An 18,995-nucleotide genomic window follows, 5' to 3' on the forward strand; every position below is an offset into this window, starting at 1 on the left:
CGCCCATGGCAGTGGCATTAAGGATGACCATGGACTCAAGAGTCACATGGACCTTGGCTTGGGTCCTGGCTCTGCTGCTTCCTCAACAGGTGGCATCTGTCACTTCTGTATCCCTCTTTTTATTCCTTTTCTACTTTTTCTTGGCACTAAGGATTGAACCAGGTCCTATTAAATCCTCAGCTCTTTCTAACTATTTTTGTTTAATTTTAAGACAAACTCATAGTTGTGTGCCACCAAGCCTGTGTCTGCTAACTTCTCAGAGCATTACCTTTCTCCTCTGAGAAACAGTAATATACACCTGGCAGAGATGCTTTACTGACCCAATGAAAAGCACGAGTACCCATGGATGCACCTGGTCTACACCTATTACTCCTTTTACTGCATCCTGTGCTCTGTCCAGCTTGGATGAAACACCCCAGCGCGGCATCCATGAGCTGTCTTTCCCAGTCTTGCTTTGATGCTGCCTCGGCCCCATCAAACGCACTTCTTGCGAGTGATTTTTTCAGACTTTACTCTTTGCTTCTCTGTGACATCCTCAATGACAAAGCCCTAAACTTTCTGTTTTTTCAGCCCCACCTTAGTCTCCAGACAGCTGTAGGAGGCCACATTTGATTCATGTTTCTGCATCCTTTTAATCTGTTGACTCTGCAGGAGCCTTGTGCCAGATATTCTGGGTCCCAAATGACTTGATCATTGCCTGCCCCTCACAAAGCCCCACCCCACATATCCTGCCAGAGCAGAGTCTGGACTTTGTCCTGCAGTCCCTTCCAAACAAACGGCCTGCTCTTTGTTTCTTCTGCTCATCTCATTCGAATTTACTGTCCTCCTCTCTGTCTAGTACTCAGCCATATTTGAATCATGACTTCCCTTGAATTTGAGCTCACAGCATGCCTAAGATTGGCCTCTACTATGTCACTTACTGCCCTTCATACCTGAAGCACCCACAGTGCAAAGGCCTCAGTTCTTAGGGGCAGGGACCAATGATGTTTGAGAGGATGAATGACATGTCTTTCACCAAACCGGAATCCAGGCACCAGCTCCCAAGAATCTGATCCCTGAAGAGTGACAGTTAGACATTCTGGGCACCAGAGTGCAAGACACCTCACAAGGAGCTAAAGGAAAGTGCTGGTTTTAATATATGAAAAGCATCTGTGTGTCAGAGCTACTTAGAAGATGTTTTGTGTAATTATTCTTATCACAGTTGAAGATCCTTCAGCCTCAGCACCTTTCAAAGGATCTCTGAACCGGTCTGGAATGAAATGACCAGTCTTATATCAACATCATTTCACTCCCTGAATTATACTCCCCCTCCTCCTCCTCCTCCTCCTCCTCCTCCTCCTCCTCCTCCTCCTCCTCCTCCTCCTCCTCTTCCTCCTCCTCCTTCTCCTCCTTCTCCTAACCTCTGCTGCTAGAAGCAAGAACTTTGCTTGTTAGCTGAAATGAGTCACCTAAAACCCTTGCTGGTAAAATGTATGATGCCTTTATAGCCTGCTGGTGCACTGCAGGGAACTCCATGTCCTAGGGGCTCTGACACCATTGAAACCCCACTTATCCCAAGTGATGTCTGCTGGTCTCCACCACAGCTGGTGAGGCTATGGGCTGACATGGGAAGGTGGCTGTGGAGCTAAGCTACATCACATTCTCACTGTGAGTCACCTGCAAGCCACTCAACCTCAGAGTCCCAAGGTCCTTCTTTGCAAAGCACATGCAGAAGCTCACCACACCTGCTGGCTGTGGCTTGGCCACTGCATGTCGAGGGACATTAGGGAGGCAAAGTGACCTGGTATTATGGTTTGTTTCTAGATGTCTCCCTTCCTGTGGTTCTACGGCTTTTTCAGAGGTTATTGTATCCAAAGTGAGTGATGCTGGGATTAAGCGGGTGTGATTACTAAATCAGTCCACTGACTGGTTTTGCACTGCCCTAATCTTGATAGTCTAGATAAGATAAAAGGGGGAGAAAGAGTGTGTTAAGGTCTCTTGCTGCTTATGCTGTCTTCCACCATCCTGAATAGTTCCCCTTTGGAGCCAGAAGATTATGAACTAAAACCTCTACCAACTGTGAGCTAAATAAACCTTTCCCCTTTAACTTTAAGTGTTGGATATTTTGTCTCAGCAATGGGAAAAGTAACTAAGACAGATGTTGGTAGTGGGACCATTGCTGTGACTGTACCTGGCCATGTGGCTCAAGAACCTTTGGAATTTTTGTAAGAGTTAGGAAATGTTTGGAGATGCCACCTGAAAAAGTGGTGCTGAAATACCTTAGGCTGTACTGTATGGGAGATTCTGGTCAAAGTTTGGAATACCCTAAAGCCAGCAAAGACCAGGAGATTTCTGATGGGAAGAAGGATTGCACTGGCTGCTGGGTTCCAGACAGTGTGTGTTATGCCTTGGCAGACCATTTATCTGTGTTTTGCCCAGGTCCAGAGATTTTGCCTGAAGCTGAGATTAAGGGCAGCAGACTAATTAAATTGGCAGAAGAAATTTCAAAGCAGTTGAAAGTTGAGAAAATGGCATAGCTACTGTTGGGAGATTTTTAGCCAGATCTATGTTGAGAATCAAGAATAAAGAGCCCAGCAGAATGATTAAAATGTTGTGAGAATAAAATTAAATTAAATTAAATATTGTGAGTTTGGCCAGAAAGGAAGATCCAGTAAAGCTGTGGACTGCAGAGACAGAGCAGAATACAAAAATGGCCTGAGGGCATCACAAGAAGATACAGGGCTTCACCCTTTGCAGCTTCAAAATTGAAATAGTGAAAGACTTTACTTTGAGAAGAAAGCTGCAAGAGAACAAGAAGTCACCAAGAAGCAAGCCCTCCTTGCAAACCACCATCATGGGTGGGCTGCTGGGGGAAAGCCAGATGCCAGCCCCTTCTGGTGTGCAGGCTGGGAAACAAGAAGCACCAGCCCCAGTCCCCACCCTCCCCACCCCCACCTCTGTACCATAAGCAACTGGCTGATTTAGAGAAACACAGGCTGTGATGATAGCTATTGAGGTGGAATACAACTAATGCATGTAGTGTTTAGTGTTTCACTGATTTTGCAGGTCTAAAGCTGGTGGTCTGATGAACTATTCAGAGGATAACACTTCACAATGTAGTATCTATGAGGGATCCCCTGCTGAGGTTGGTGGGAGGGTTGATTCCCATTGTCTTGTTCTGAAGTCCTGTATCATCTTCATTGTTTTGTTGGGTTGGGTTGTTCTGTTTTGTTTAGTTTGATTTTGTTGTTTCAATGACATGGGCAGCTATTTCAAAGATAACAAGATATATTATGTTAGCCATTTTAGATTTACTATTATATTGTTTTGAAGTCCTTTATTACATTCATTGTGTTGTTTTATTGGTACCATTCTGTTCTGTTTTGTTTGATTTTTACTATGTCACATAGGCTGAATAGCAGCTATTCTAATTTGCAACCCATCAATTATATTACTGAACTACATTATTTACATACTCCTCACATCCTCCATATTCTCTATATTCCTCATGTATAACAATATAACCACATCCACTCTAAGCCATACCTGAAACATCTCCCCACTTCTAATGACTATCATAATAATTACTCTACTGTTAAAGGGGCTTACCCCCTTTAACTGGATTAACCCCTAAGTGGTTGATCATCCAAGAAATAGTAAAAAATAATAATGTCATTATACCTACGCTACTTAACCTTTACTTCTACATAGGACTAGTCTACTCCACATCCGTAACCTTATTTCCTTCAAAAAGCAACATAAAAACCAAATGACATTTCCAATCTACAAAGAAAGCCTTACTTCTACCTACCATCACCACTCTCTCCATTTTCCTCCTATCACTTACACCAATAACCAGTATTCTAGAGGATTAGGTTAAACAGAGCAAGAGCCTTCAAAGCTCTAAGTAAATATTAAACATTATTTATCCCCTGTATAAAGACTGCAGGCTTTCATCTTGCATTGACTGAATGCAAATCAGACACCCCACAAAACTTTAGTTAACAGCTAAATACCCTAATCAATTGGCTTCCATCTACTTCTTCCACCCTTATAAAAAAGAGGAAAGGGTGGGAGAATCCCTGGCAGGATTGAAGCTGCTCCTTTGAATTTGCAATTCAATATGAATAATCACCTCAGGACTGATGGTAAAAAGAGGGCTAAACCTCTGTGATTAGATTTACGGCCTAATGCCTACTCAGCCATTTTACCTACTTATGTTAATTAATCACTGACTATTCTCTACAAATCACGAAGATATTAGCACGCTATACCTTTTATTTGATGCCTGAGCTGGAATAGTAGGAACTGCCCTCAGCCTGCTAATTCAAACAGAACTAGGCCAACCAGGAACATTACTAGGATATGACCAAATCTACAACGTAATTGTTACTGCCCATGCCTTTGTAATAATCTTCTTTATAATTATACCCATTATAATTGGAGGATTTGCAAACTGACTAGCACCATTAATAATTGGTGCCCTGGACATAGCCTTCCCTCGAATAAACAACATAAGTTTCTGACTTCTCCCTCAATCATTTTTCCTCTTACTTTCATCATCAACGGTTGAAGCCAGAGCAGGAACCAGATGAACAGCAATTATGAAGGCAGCAGGAGGCATTATGGTAACTACTGTTGATTTCCTATTGTTTTGAAGTCCTTGTGTCACTTAACACTTGTTTGTTTTGATTGGCTTTGTACTGTTTTGTTTTGCTTAATTGTATTCTCATAAAAATAAGAACTACTACGAGAAGGAGGAGTAGAAGGAGGAGGGGGAGGAGGAAGAGGATGAGGGGGAGGAGGAGAAAGAGTGGGAGGAGGAGAAAGAGTGGGAGGAGGAGGAAGAAGGGGAGGAGGAGGAGGAGAAAGAAGGCAATGGCTACAGAGTACCATATCCGAAAAGGATGGTGGCCCAGAGAATTTTTCTTGGAATTAGATTCAGGGTGCTTGGTGATCCATGCACTCAACTCCTACAGCAAAGAGAGAGAGAAGCTTGGCTACTGATCCTGTTGGCAGCAGACCTCTGCATTATTCATATGGCACTGGTTTTAGGTGCATGCAGGGTGGAAGAACTGTGGGTTCAGGGAGTCTTCCACCCGTGTTTCAGAAGGCCTGGGAGGCCAGGCAGTGTGTCCCTGAGGGGGCAGTGTGTGAAGCTGTGAGGGTGGAACCAAAGGTGCAGTGGAGACCCCAGAAGTTTGGATAATCCAGGAACATGGATCATCTTAGGAAAACTGGAAGAAAGGAGCATCACAGGCCCAAGAGAGAAGCCATGGGAGCTACAACCACTGAAAGTGCCATAGGGGCAGAGCCACCAAGGTCCTTCAGAGTTCACATCTTGCCACAAATCATCTCAGATGCTACAGGATTTAATGTTGGCCCTGCTGGATTTTGGACTTGCTTTTGTCCCATTCCTTTGTAGATACATTTGTTAACTTTTGGAATGGGAATATCTGTCTTGTGCCACTGAATGTCAAAATTGTTAAACTTTCTTTTCATTTGTACAGCTAAGAGTTTGCCTTAAGTACTGGAGAGTAAATTGAACTGAATCTTTCAGCAATGCTAAAACTGTTAGAACTTTAGAAACTCTTGGGAAGGGCCAGGGACTTAGCTTAGTGGTACAAGCACCTGTCTGGCAAGCATGAGGTTGTGGGTTCCATCCCTGGTACTAAAAGAAAGAAAGAAAGAAATTCTTGGGAATGGAGTAAATATCTTTCACATAAAGAGATGTGCATGGATATTTAAGGGGGCAGGGCAGTCAGGGATGGAATGTTATGGTTTGTTATGGTTGAGTGTCCCCTCAGTGCCTCATGTGGTCATAGGACCTTTTCAGAGATGGCTGAATCTAGACCATGTCATGCTGGGACTAATGGTGTATGATTACTAAATCAGTCTGCTGTTTGGTTTTGGGGGTGCCATAATCCTAATAGCTATCCAATATCCTTTTATCTACCCAATAGGTAAAATGGGTAGAAAGACTCTATTAAGGTCTCTTGTTGCTTTTGCTATCTTCTGCTGCAATGAACTATTGCCCCTCTGCCATATGCCACCCTGCTTTGGAACCAGAAAATTATGAACTGAAACCTCCACAAACTGTGAGTTAAATAAACCTTTCCTTTTTGAATTTTGTGTGTTGGATATTTTGTCTCAGCAGTGAGAAAAATGGGACAAATGGTGAGAGTTGGGATTCAGACTCAGCACCTGTGATTCTAGAACTCAAGCTCCACTCATCTACACTCGCACCTCCTCACCCTCCCTGCTGCCCTACTTCATTCCTACTTCCTTCTTCCCTCCCCTTTTCTCCTTTGGATACTTCTTAGATGCTTGTATGAGGTTATATGTATGTAGGTATACATATATTTGTGTATGTATGCGTATGCAAGATAGGTAACTATACTACTGATCTGTTAGTTCATCAAAAAGAATGGTTTGTACTTTCATTGTTTGATTGTTGATCATTTTTTCGTGATTAAGTCTTGTAATCTGAACAACTACTTCCAAGACAACAATATGCAATGTATTAACTAGTGTTAATCTGTTATTATTTTTTGAAATTCTGTGTCACTTTTATCCTTTTTTGTTTTTTTAAAAAGTTGATAGCTGGTGATGGGTGTAAGTTGAAATTTTTTGGATTATAAAATTACAAGGAGCTATGACAAATTAGTCTACAGAAGCACTGCATACTGAGTAGCTAATGGGTGGTAGTGCATAGGTGATCAGTGCTTCTGCGTATATCTGCAGAGCTATCAGACACCCAGAGCAACCTAAAGCTCACAGATAAATGTAGGTTTAGTATCTATTAAATAATTCTCTCAGTATGATTTCACTCTTTCATTTAGATACCAAGTACAGAGATGGATTAAAAGCCCTGTTTCCCATAGTCAGAACATCTCGCTTCTCAAACTGGCTCTTCCCCCAGTCTGACATTTGGTAAAATGTCACCCCTTGTCTGGGCACCAACTTCCAGGCCTTGGGGAACCCCCATGGTGCCACTGCTTCTAAGCAGAAGCACTAAGAGAGCATGCATTGTAAATGAACCTGTGAGGGGCTCACACATCTTGAGCTTCTCCACCTGGAGTGGACCCCAAGTAGGTTTTGCAGAAACCCAGCTCAGCTGAGTGTGGGCTGCAAGGCTTCTCCTCAGATGCCCTGGTGGAGCTTCTTTGAGAAACAGGAGAGGAACCGAGTCATTTCTGGGACATGATACCTTTTCTATACCCAGCATCCCTTCTCTTTATCCCATTCTTTTCCAAGCACAACTGCTCACTGGGCATTTGTTACACTGGCTGTACCAGCTCCAGTCAGGGAGCATCCTCCATGTGCCAGGACCTGTGCTGGGCACAAAGGGCAAGGGATCTTCCATTATTTCAAGAACACTGTGAGGCTGGCTTTCATGTCCTCATTTTATAGGAAAGAAAACTGAAGCTCATAGACCCAATGTCCCAGTAGTTGTTTCAATGGAAAGAGCTGGGCTGTCATCTGTATTCAATATGACAGAGCCAGTACTACAGCATGCCATTCCAGACAGTGGGGCTGGTGGGTAGTCAGTGGGGCTGGTAGGTAGTCAGTGGGGCTAGGTAGGTGATGAGTGGCATAGATGATGAGTACTTATGGGTAGATGATGAATAGTCCTGGGTGGATGATGAGTGATAATGGATAGATAATGGATGGTACTGGGTAGGTGATGAGTGGTACTGCTAGGTGATGAGTGGTTCTGGATAGAGTAGTACTGGGTACAGTGGGACAGGGCAGGTGATGAGTGGTCCCACCTGCAGATCATCTGCAGCTCTGTCCTTTGTCCTCGCTATTGGTCAGTCTGTGTCCCAGCTGCCTTTTTACTACCCTTTCCCATTCCCTACCTCTAGGCTGTGCTGTCACCACCTCCCCCCCCCCCCCCAGTTTTTGGAGAGAGCAAGAAAATAAAGAGAAAGAGCCTGAGTACTTGGAGTCACGCCTAACTGAAAACTCCGGTGTCACTTCTGACTTGTGTGACATTAGTCAGTCTGTTTAGCCTGTGCTCCAGTTTCCCATTTGCCAAATAGAGACTTATGTCATAGAGAGTTACAGACAGTGACTAATCAAGTACCCAGTGTGCGACCTAGCACTGAGTAGGGCTGAATAGAGGTGAGTGTTCTTTCTGTTCCACCAGGTGATGAGTGGCACAGGTCAGATGATGAGTCCTTTGGATGGATGACGGATGGTCCTGGATGGATGACAGATGGTCCTGGTGCATGATGTGTGGTCCTGGTGGATGATGTATGGTCCTGGTGGATGATGGATGGTCCTGGTGGATGGCAGACGGTCCCGAGTGGATGATGGATGGTCCCGGGTGGATGACAGATGGTTCTGGGTGGATGATGGATGGTCCTAGTGTCCTGATGGATGATGGATGATCCTGAGTGGATGATGGATGGTCCTGGTGGATGATGGATGGTCCTGGTGGATGATGGATGGTCCCAGATGGATGATGGATCATCCTGGTGGATGAAAGATGGTCCGAGGTGGATGATGGATGGTCCCGGGTGGATGATGGATGGTCCCGGGTAGATGATGGATAGTCCAAGGTGGATGATGGATGGTCCCGGGTGGATCATGAATGGTCCTGGTGGATCATGGATGGTCCCAGGTGAATGATGGATCATCCTGGTGGATCATGGATCATCCTAGGTGGATGATGGATTGTCCTTGTGGATGATGGATGCTCCTGGTGGATGACTCTTGGTCCTGGTGGATGATGGATAGTCTGTTGGATGACAGATGGTCCTGGTGGGTGATGAGTGGTCCTGATGGATGATGAGTGGTACTGGTGGACAATGAAAGGTACCTGCCGACTTGCTCACTGGGTTTCTCTCTAATTATTTGTCTCTCACTCTTTCCATCACCACTTCCACCACAGTCTTCCCGGGGGCTTATCTTCACTGTATTCTGTGGCCCCCACAGCCCCAAATAGCTGCAGATTCTTCTTCCTGGCTTGTCAGGATCTCCAAACTTCGGCCTTTATACCCTTTCCCAAGCTGCCCCTTAGGAGTCCTCTGGGCAGAGCCCAGAAGCTCAGGGCTCACCTGCGAGCTCTGCTGCCTACTGAGCTGAGTGCGTTATGCTGCTTCTCCTGAGAGATCCCCCTCACCTCTACCTGAAGCGAGCCTCTGAGAAACCAAACTGGCCCTCCAGCTGCTCGCTCTTCTCTCTCTCTCTCTCTCTCTCTCTCTCTCTCTCTCTCTCTCTCTTTCTTTTCTTTGTTTTCTTTTTTCTTATTTTGTCTTTTTGAGACAGGATCTCACCATGCAGTTTAGGCTGGCCCTTGAGCTCACTTTGTAGCTCAGGCTGGTCTCGAACTTGCAACAATCCTCCTGCTTCAGCCTGATGATTGCTGGGATTACAGGCATGTGCCACCACCCTTGGCTTTACACTTGCTTTCAATGCTGAGTGGTTTTTGAACAGACGCGGTAGCTTTTTTTTATGTGACATGTCTAGAACCTAGCAAAATGTTTACATTTTATATATGTATTTAGCTTTCCTATTTCTCCACATGTTAGTTTTGGTAAATTATACACATGTAAAATTTTTAATTTACCTACATTTTCAAATGCATCGCTCTATTTTGAATGACTATGGGATTTGTGATATCCTTTTCTTCTTCATTCCCTATGTCATTTATATTGTTTCCCTATTTTCTTTCTCTCATCCATGTTACCAGAAAGTTATAAATTAGTGGTTTCCAAGAACAACTTGCAGGTTTATGGGTCTTCCACATTTTACATTTATTTCTATTTGATTAATGCTTTCCTTTAAAAATTGTTTCCTAACTGGTAATCTGTTAGTGTTCTTTTCTAAGGATCTTTAAAATTAATTTTTTTGATACTTTACATTTTAAATGTACATAATGATAATGTTCATCCTAAGACAGTTGTAGCTATAATGATCAATCTTGATTTCTTCTTTCTTTCCCATTCCCCCTCTTCCCTTCACTCTATTTACAAAAACTTTGTTTCCATTTTTCTTCCTATTTTTTTCTTTTCCCTTCTTTCCTTTCTCCCTGTTCTGTCTTTCATTCCTCTTCCCCCTTGAATATTTTTTCCCATTTTACAATATCTAGTATACATTTTGGTCTTTATTTACCTTTTCAGTTTTCTTTAAATTTATAGGTTCATTATTAATTTTCAACATTTGTTTGCTTTTCCATGATGCATTTAAGGCTGTAAAATTTTTCTAAGCATTACTTTATCTGTATCACACAAGTTTTAATGTCATATTTTCATTATCACCCAGTTCAAATTACTTTCTAATTTTCTAATTCTCATTATAATTTTCACTTTGACCCAATTCTGAAAAGTTTGTTTGTTTGTTTTTAGTTTCCAATCATTTGGGGATTGTTGAGCTAACATTTTCTTATTAAATTGTAGCTTAAATTTAGCTCGAACAGCCTCTAAGCTGCCTGATTCTAATGACCTTAATTACAGTCTGGTCTTGTCCTCTGATCTCTTATGTACTCTGTTCTTTGATACAATTTTTCAGGTTTTACCAAGATATTTTGTAAGAATATAAAAATACACTTGAAGGCTGCAGCTTATGAAACAAAGCAGAGGCTTCTATGATGATTTTTCATTTGAGTTATTTTCAGGCCTCCACAAATATTCCATTAACAGGATTCCTCACTTATTGCTATAAAAATCACTCATTGAGCATCTTAGAGACACTTGGCTAGATGTTGAGAATGCCTAGGATTCCACAGTGAGCAAAATCAGACACTCCTAAATGTCATAGCCCAAGGGGGCCTATCAGACTGACATTAATCACATAATAAGCGTAACCATGTGTCACTTTAAGCTGAGACAGATGTCATAGGAAAATGAGCCTGGTTCCCTGGAAGCATGGAATGAGATGATCTTGCTTACCCTGCAGGACTAGGGTGAGAAAGGGGCAGGTCTCGCACCTACACATCAGGTGTCATTGTGTGTAAGAATAGTACTAGGGTTTGGGGACTCAGAGACACGGGCAATAACATGCATCTGCAGAGAACTTGTATTATTGTGAAACCTCGCCATTTGATTTCCTTCTGTTAATTCATATTTACTCATGAGGTGTTTAAGTTTTACTGCTCTAGTTGAATGGTGCATACACAGCTATGTGAATTAGTTACAGTCCTACAGCTCAGTAAGTTCATGCACATGTTGGCACCTTTGTGACGGCAACCCAGTGAGGGTGCGGAAAATGATCCCCTCCTAGTGGTTCCCTCCTTCCCTTGGGATTCCAGTCTCCATCCCTAAACATTAGTGTGGCCTCTTTTAAAGCTTTCTTTGAGTAGAATCATAGAAGAAATATCCTCTGATATCTGCCTTCCCTCACTTAACAGAACATCCTAATGTCGTAACTTGATCGGTACACTCATATCAAAAATGCATCCTTTTTAACTGCGGTGTGACTATTCTGCTGGTTAGTTTATTGTTGTACTCTTGCCATTTGGCAAGTTGAGTTGCTTATTATTTGAGACTGTTGTGCGTGCTGTCACCCACACTGAACATACTCATATCTTTTGGGAAATTTGTACTCATTGGGTGGAATTCGCAGAACATGTGCCAGGGCATCACCAGCCTCTGAGGACCACGCTGCATGTAAACAGTGACCTTAGTTCTGTATTAATCTGACAGGTGTGGGAGGACCTGACTCTGGAGGTTGACTTTGATCTCATCAGGGCATCACATCTGTGCTGGCAACGCAGCCATGGAGCCCAGAGAGAGGACCCAGCCTCCCCAAGACCACACAGTGACCAGTGGCTCCTGATGGCTCTGTGCAGTTTGCCAACATTTCATCCCTCAAACACAGTGTCTTTGAAGTCAGAGACCAAGTCTCTTAGATATGTGTGAAATTGAATTGACAAAAATGTTTTACCAGAGGCTGAAAACTATCGACACTGTTAACACAGGATGTGCACTTGGGCTCCCAGGACAAGAGCCAGTGGTTAGTGGTACAGAGAGAGAGCAGACGCTGGGAGGAGCCTGGTGCATCACAGAGGAGCCTGAGGCGTGCATTCTTCATCTGCCTCTTGCTCCTAAGTGCATCCATTAGTGCAGACTTATTCCTTCCTTCTAAGTTTATCCCCTACTCTCATGTGAACAAAGACGTGTGATAGTTAGCTTAGTCTGGCTATTCTTCTTTTTAACTTTTTTGTATCGGATGTGCAGGTAAAGAGGCTTCATTTTGGCCGAATTGTATGTGCACATGACCTACTTTGAACATTTTCACCCCCTACACTCCTAGCCCTTCTTTGCCCCCTAGTTTCACACTGGGGGAGGGTCAGATCTACTGTGATTTCATGCATCCCTCTTAATAAGCACCCTCCCTCTCCCTTAGCCCTTTCCTTTCGTCTAATAATAGTCTCCCTGCTATTTTCTTGTCATCTCTTTTAGATTCCATGTATTAGGGAGAACATGAAATATTTTGTCTTTCTGGGTCTGGCTTATTTTGCTCCATATGATATGGTCTAGGTTCCATCCATTTTCCTGCAAAGGACAGAATTTTATTCTTCCTTATGGATGCATAATACTCCATTTTGTATATGTGTCACATTTTCTTTATCCATTTATGTGTCAGTGGGCACCTAGACTGGTTCCATATCTTAGCTACTGTGAATTGGGCAGCAGTAAACATGGATATGCAAGTGTGCCTCTAATATGCTGACTTAATTCATTCGGGTATGTACTGAGGACTGGCATAGCTGGGTCAGATGGTAGCTCCATTTTTATTTTGACAAGGAACCTCCATACTGATATCTACAGTGACTGTACTAATTTACATCAGCACCTGCAGTGTAGAAAGATTCCCTTCTCTTTATATATTTTCTGGCATTTTATTGTTTTGTATTCTTGATGATAGTCATTCTGATTGGGATAAGATGGTGTATCAATACAGGTTTGATTTACACTTTTCTAATAGCTAAAGATATTCAACATTCTTTTTCAAATATTTATTGGCTTTCTGTACTTCTTTTGAGAAGTGTGTGTTCAGTTCACTTGCCCACTTATTAACTGAGCCATTTGATTTTTGGTGGGTTTTTTTAGTTCTTTTATATTTTCAATATTAATCTTCTATTGGAGGAGTAGCTATAAAGATTTTCTCCCAGTCTACAGGCCAGCAGTCCCCAGTCCAGGAACCAGTTTGGTACCGGAACTGATTTCATAAAGGACAATTTTTTCCACAGAACAAGGCAAGGTAATGGTTTCAGGATGATTCAAGTGTGTTATATTTATTGTATACTTCATTTATAGTATTATTACATTGTAATATAGAATGAAATAATTATACCAGTAACCACAATACAGAATCAGAATAAAATAACTATACCAGTAACTACATACAGAATCAGAGAGAACTCTAAATTTGTTTTGCTACAACTGGATCATCCTATCTAGGGGTGGTAGGAGACAGTGATACATTAAATGTACTGTTTATTTCAAATCTACTCCAGAATCTTATTTTCATTGCTGTCTCTACAAGAAACCCTGCTTCACAAAGATAGGATGTTAGAAATGAAATCAGACTTTTCATTGTTTCTGTGGCAAACTCAAGATATTTGGCCTTAATTTAGAACATATGGAAATTTGAAGTGGTCTCAAAAATACTTTAAAGGCCACCATAATTTGCAATCTCAAGTAAGTAATCCTTTTTTACTATGGACAAAGTTGATATGCCTGGTTTATTCACAAATGAGTCTTGTATCTATTCCTTCCCAGGTTTTTTGGTGGGGATGGGTGGAGAATAATGCTCGAACTCCTTTGAAAGTTGAGATCCATGATCGTACACCAGCTTGAAGAAAGGAGACCCTGGCTCAATCTCTTTCAAGATCTCTGCTAATGTTTGAAACACCAAAAATCTTAATGTTTCCTTTCAACCTCATAATCTAGTTTGTCTTTGAATGCAACCACTTTATTTGCTTTTGGGGCTTACTATAGCTACAGTTGTTGTTCTGCCCTGAAGTGACAGATTGCATTCTTTTAATAGGTAGGAAATATTAGTCGGGCGTGGTGGCTCATGCCTGTAATCCCGGCACTCAGGAGGCAGGAAGATCATTGCGAGTTTGAGACCAGCCTAGGCTACAAAGTGAGCTCAAGGCCAGCCTGAACTGCATAGAGAGACCCTGTCTCAAAAAGACCAAAAAAAAAAAAAAAAAAGGTAGGAAATATCACAGAAGTAAGCAAGTTTTGTGACCCGTTCTGTGTCACTGAAATGTGTTGCTAGTGGTCACTGTTTTTCTAAAGAAATCTCTGAAGTGATTCTCATAACTCAGAAATCCTCACCAGTTATCCACCTTTAGAAGTTATCACACTTCTGTGTGTAAGAGATGTATGTGTTCTGTGGCCTTTTCCTCACAAAGGGTGTGGACAGGTGTGAGTTAAGGGCATGTACTTTAATGTGGCTGATAATCTTAATCATATCCTACAAACATTAAGTTAAGGTGACATTTTTGGGTAACCATCATTTCTGTATGGATGGCACAGCACATGGACTCATATTCAGAAATGATCACTTTGACTCAAGTATTGAACCAGAAAGCTGTTCCGTTATGGCAGCTGCTCCATACATCTGTATATAAACACAAAATGATAGATTCTATTTCCTAGATGTATAATTACTCAAAAATTTGACTGGTTCTGTATTTTTGGTGTTCACTGGCAACAAAGGTGCATATAATATATCCTAATGCTCATCCTCCTGAAAAATGTATCACACAGAAACATTGTTGCTTTGTCTGTGTCAGTAGACACAGCCTGAATTACAACCAAGCTATTATGGTTTGTGTCTGCGGGGCCCCCTAAGCCTCATGCAATTATGGAGGTAGCTGAATCTAGCATTTGTGATTGATTTGTTGCCTAGAGCTGGGATTAGTGGTGTAAATGCTCACCCATTCAGGGGAGGAACCAGAATACAATATAAGGGAGGGAAGAAGGCATGTTTTTTTTGCTCTTCTGCCCTTTTTTCTCTTGCCTTTTGTGGCTGCCATGAACAGTTGCCCCTCAGCTACGCTACCCTTCCTTGGAGCCAGCTGAATATAGTCTGAAACCTCCAAAACTGTAAGATAAATAGCCTTTCCTTCCCTAATTTTGGCTTCAGGTATTTTGTCTCAGCAATGAAAGAAAAGTAACCAAGACACAAGGTGAATTATTAATCCTAACAATACTGCCTCAATGTTCTTTGATATTTTATTAATTTGTGTAGCTATAGTAACCCCCAAAAGAGGACTATATACCACCACTATATACCATTCTCCATGTGTAGAGTGGCTGTCGCTTCTCCAAGATATATTTTTAACACCTTTATGCAAAACTCAGCTTTTTCTGAAAGTTTATGACATGTGTCCCTAGCAGCAGGTAGGGTCAGCTCTTCACCAACAGTGAAGGGCTTCTTAGCTTTAACAATGTGGTTAGCCACTCCAAATGGTATTGAGTGCAGACACATATGATGAAGTGGTGTCCTTCAACAATTTCTTGTGTTCTTTATGTTAACTTTTTGCCTTTTGAAAAATTTCAAAGGCTCACATTTTAATGCAGGATTCTTAGTCTTCATGTATTGAAATAATTTTGAAGGTTTCCTGGTTTTGGTGGGTAGCTGGTTACCTCATATTACACAAAATTGACTTGGTGAATGTGATTGATTCACTGTTGCAGTGAACCGATAATTTAAGTAGGACTCTTGATTTTTTTTCTTTCAAATGAACCCTTTTTTTGGTGACAGCCATAGACTCTTCTGCTGTCTTATCATTTTCCCCCTTTTGAATGAAGCACTCAAATGATACTTGTTTTTTTACTCATTTAGGCTTGGGTTTGCATGTGGACTTACCAAAATATGACTGAGATCAATGTGCAGTGTGGGAAAGAAGTGTAGATAGGAATTACGGATAAATAATAAGAGGTCCGCATGCAGATGAAAATCAGTGTTGAGTTCTGATTTAAAGCCAGAAACCAACTGCAGCTTATTTGTCACTTGCCACTCACTAATAGGGTTTTGATCTGAGTCCGCAAGCATTTGATTTCTTATGGTCTCTGTGCAGTCAAATCTTTTTCCTACTGTTAATCTGTGTTTGCAGCCACTTCCCAGGACTAGCATCACTGTCTCAGCTCCACCACAGTCCATCAGGCATTGGATTCTCGTAGGGACACATGGCCTAAATCCTCCATGTGTAGAGTTTATTGCAGGGTTCACACTTCTGTGAGAATCTTAATGATGCTGCTGCTGATCAGAAAGTGGGTGGAGTTCACACAGTGAGGTAATGGGGAGCTGCTGAGAATATAGATGAAGCCTCCTTCACTTCCTCCCTCCCTCACCACTCACTTCAAATCGTGCAGCTTAGTACTTATCCATGGTCTGGGAGTTGGGGACCCCTGACATAGTCTGTCTCTTCACTCTGTTAGTTCTTTCCCTTGCTATGCAGAAGCTTTTTAATTTAGTGCAGTCTCATCAGTTGCTTCTTGCTATTACTTCTGGTGCTAAGAGTCCTATTCAGGAGCTCTTTATCTATGCCTGTGGCCTCAAGGTTTCTCTATGCTTTCTTTTATCATTTTCAAATTTTCAGGTTTTATTCCTATGTCTTCTATCCATTTTGAATTTTTGTGTAAGGTGAGAGATAAGGATCTAGTTTCAGTCTCTACAAGTACATGTTCAATTTTCCAAGAGTCATTTGTTAAGTGGCTGTCTCTTCTCCAGGATCTATTTTTAACACCTTTATGCAAAACTCCAGATGGCTGTACTTGTATGGGTTTGTTGCTGTGTCTTCTTATCTATTCAGTTGATCCATGTATCTACTTTTGAGGCCAGGGATTTAGCTCAGCAGCACAAGTGCCCACCTAGCAAGCGTGAGGTCATGAGTTGGATCCCTGGTACCACCCCTCCCGCAAATGTGTATCTACTTTTGTCACAGAACCATGTCATTTTTGTTACTCTGGCTTTGTAGCATAATTTGAAAGCAGTTACTGTGATCTGCTAACCTTACTCTTTTGACTTTGTGCTACTTTAGCTATTCTTGGCCTTTGGTGCTTTCATACGAATTCTTACGTTTCCCCCTAGTTTTATGAATATGTTGATAGGGAATGTATTGAAACTGTAGATTGCTTTTGACTATATTTTGACAATATTAATTCTGCCAATCTATGAACAGATGAATCCTTTCCATATTTTGGTGTATTCAGTTTCTTTCTTTGGCATTTGAAGTTTTTTGTGGTAGAGGTGTTTCACCTCCTTGATTAGATTGATCTCCACATATTTTATGTTAAGCTATTGTGACTGTAATATTTTTCCTGATTTCCTTCTCAGCTAATACATTATTCACATATAGTAAAGATATTGAGTTAGTTTTTTTTGTATTCTACTGCATTGCTGAATTCATTTGTCATCTCTGAAGTCTTTTGAGCCTTTAGGGTCATCTGCAAACAAGGATCATTTGACCTCCTCTTTTCTTTGTGCTGCTTTTATCTGTTGCTCTAAGCTACATTTTCCAGAACTGTATCAAATAAGAGTGGTGAAGGTGGATATCTTTTACTCCTCATTTGAGAAGAAATGCTTTTAGTTTCTCTCCACCCAGAATGATACTAGCTGTGACTTTTATCATGTATGCCCTTTACTATATTGAGGTGTGATAATTCAAAGTATAGTTTATTTAGGGTTTTATCATGAAGAGATATTGAATTTTGTCAAATTTTCCTGTGTCTATTGAGAGGGTATTGTGATTTTTTATCCAGGATTCCATTTATGTTGTGTATTACATTTGATTTGTACATGTTAAACCATCTTTACTTGATCATGGTGCATGATTTTTGACCATTGAGTGTGATCACAATGTATGATCTTTTAAATGTGTTGTTGAATGCATCTTGTACTGTTTCCAAAGAATGAATTTCTTGTTTCATTGACCCTGTATGTTATTCTTTAGTCTCTATCTCATTAGTTTCATCTCTTATTTTTATTGTCTTTATTTCTGTTGGTTTTGTTTTGTTTTATTATTATTTTTCAAAGATCTTGAGATACAATTTTAAGTTATCTGAAGTGTCTCTGGGTTTTTTCAAGATCAGTACCTTTTAATTTTGAAATAAAAAAATAAATGATAGACTTTCAAAACAAAATAATAGAATATTAAGAATGATTAATATATTGCCTATTGTTATCCTCAAAGTAGTTGTTCAGATTATAAGATATAGGCATGAAAAAGTGATCAAGCCATCAAACAATGAAAGCACAAACTGTTCTTTTTGATGAACTAATAGAGATTAGTAGTATAGATATCTATCTTGTATATAATGTTTCCCATATTTTTTCTCCTTTCCCCTATCCCAGTTGTTCTTTCCTTTTGAACAGTTTCTTTCTTTTCATTTTCCCAATGTCTATGGTACTCTCTTCACTCTTAGAACTGTCGTCACTGTATCCAGAGGTCCTGGTATGTTGTATTTCCATTTTCATTTGATTCTAGAATTTTTAATTCCTACCTGATTTCTTCAGTGACCCACTGATTAATCAAAAGTAAATTGTTCAGAGTCTCCATGTATTGATGTAATTTCTGTGGTTTCTCATTAATTTGGGGTTTCATTTCATTTTTATCCAATAAGATGCAATAAATTATTTCAACTTGTTTGTATTTGTTAAGGCTTGCTCTATGACTTAGAGTATGATCTGCTTTAAGAATTTAGAGCTCTTGAGAAAAAGGTGTATCGATCTTGTAGTTTTTGGAAGGTGGGTAGCCTTAGCACATTGTTCTTGAAACATTTAACCTGGTTTGCGCATTGACTCCCCTGTCTGTCTGAATGCTTTTCCTCTGTTTTTCTTTCTTGATGGTCCAGGTAAGACCCACCGTCCCTCAAAGAAGTCCCCCAACCTGAGCTCTACATTAGTACTCAGCTCTGGACTCACTGTGGGTCAGGCTCCTATGCTTGTACTCCGCTGGACCCTAAGCTTGTCTTCTACGTGCATCATGCTGCTGTCCTGTTTCATTTCCTAATGAGATGTGAGCTCTGCGAGGGCAGAATTAAGTC

General features: G+C 41.2%; 1 protein-coding gene across 1 annotated transcript in view; it reads left to right on the top strand.

Annotated features, from left to right (window-relative positions):
• Stk32b (serine/threonine kinase 32B) overlaps window positions 1-18,995 on the top strand; it is a 336,180-nt gene that overhangs the window by 151,809 nt on the left and 165,376 nt on the right. The gene's annotated exons all lie outside the window — the stretch shown is intronic.

Source organism: Cavia porcellus, unplaced genomic scaffold (genome assembly GCF_034190915.1).
Source record: "Cavia porcellus strain 051 isolate PalLab524CR breed Dunkin Hartley unplaced genomic scaffold, mCavPor4.1 scaffold_18, whole genome shotgun sequence".
NCBI lineage: Eukaryota > Metazoa > Chordata > Mammalia > Rodentia > Caviidae > Cavia > Cavia porcellus.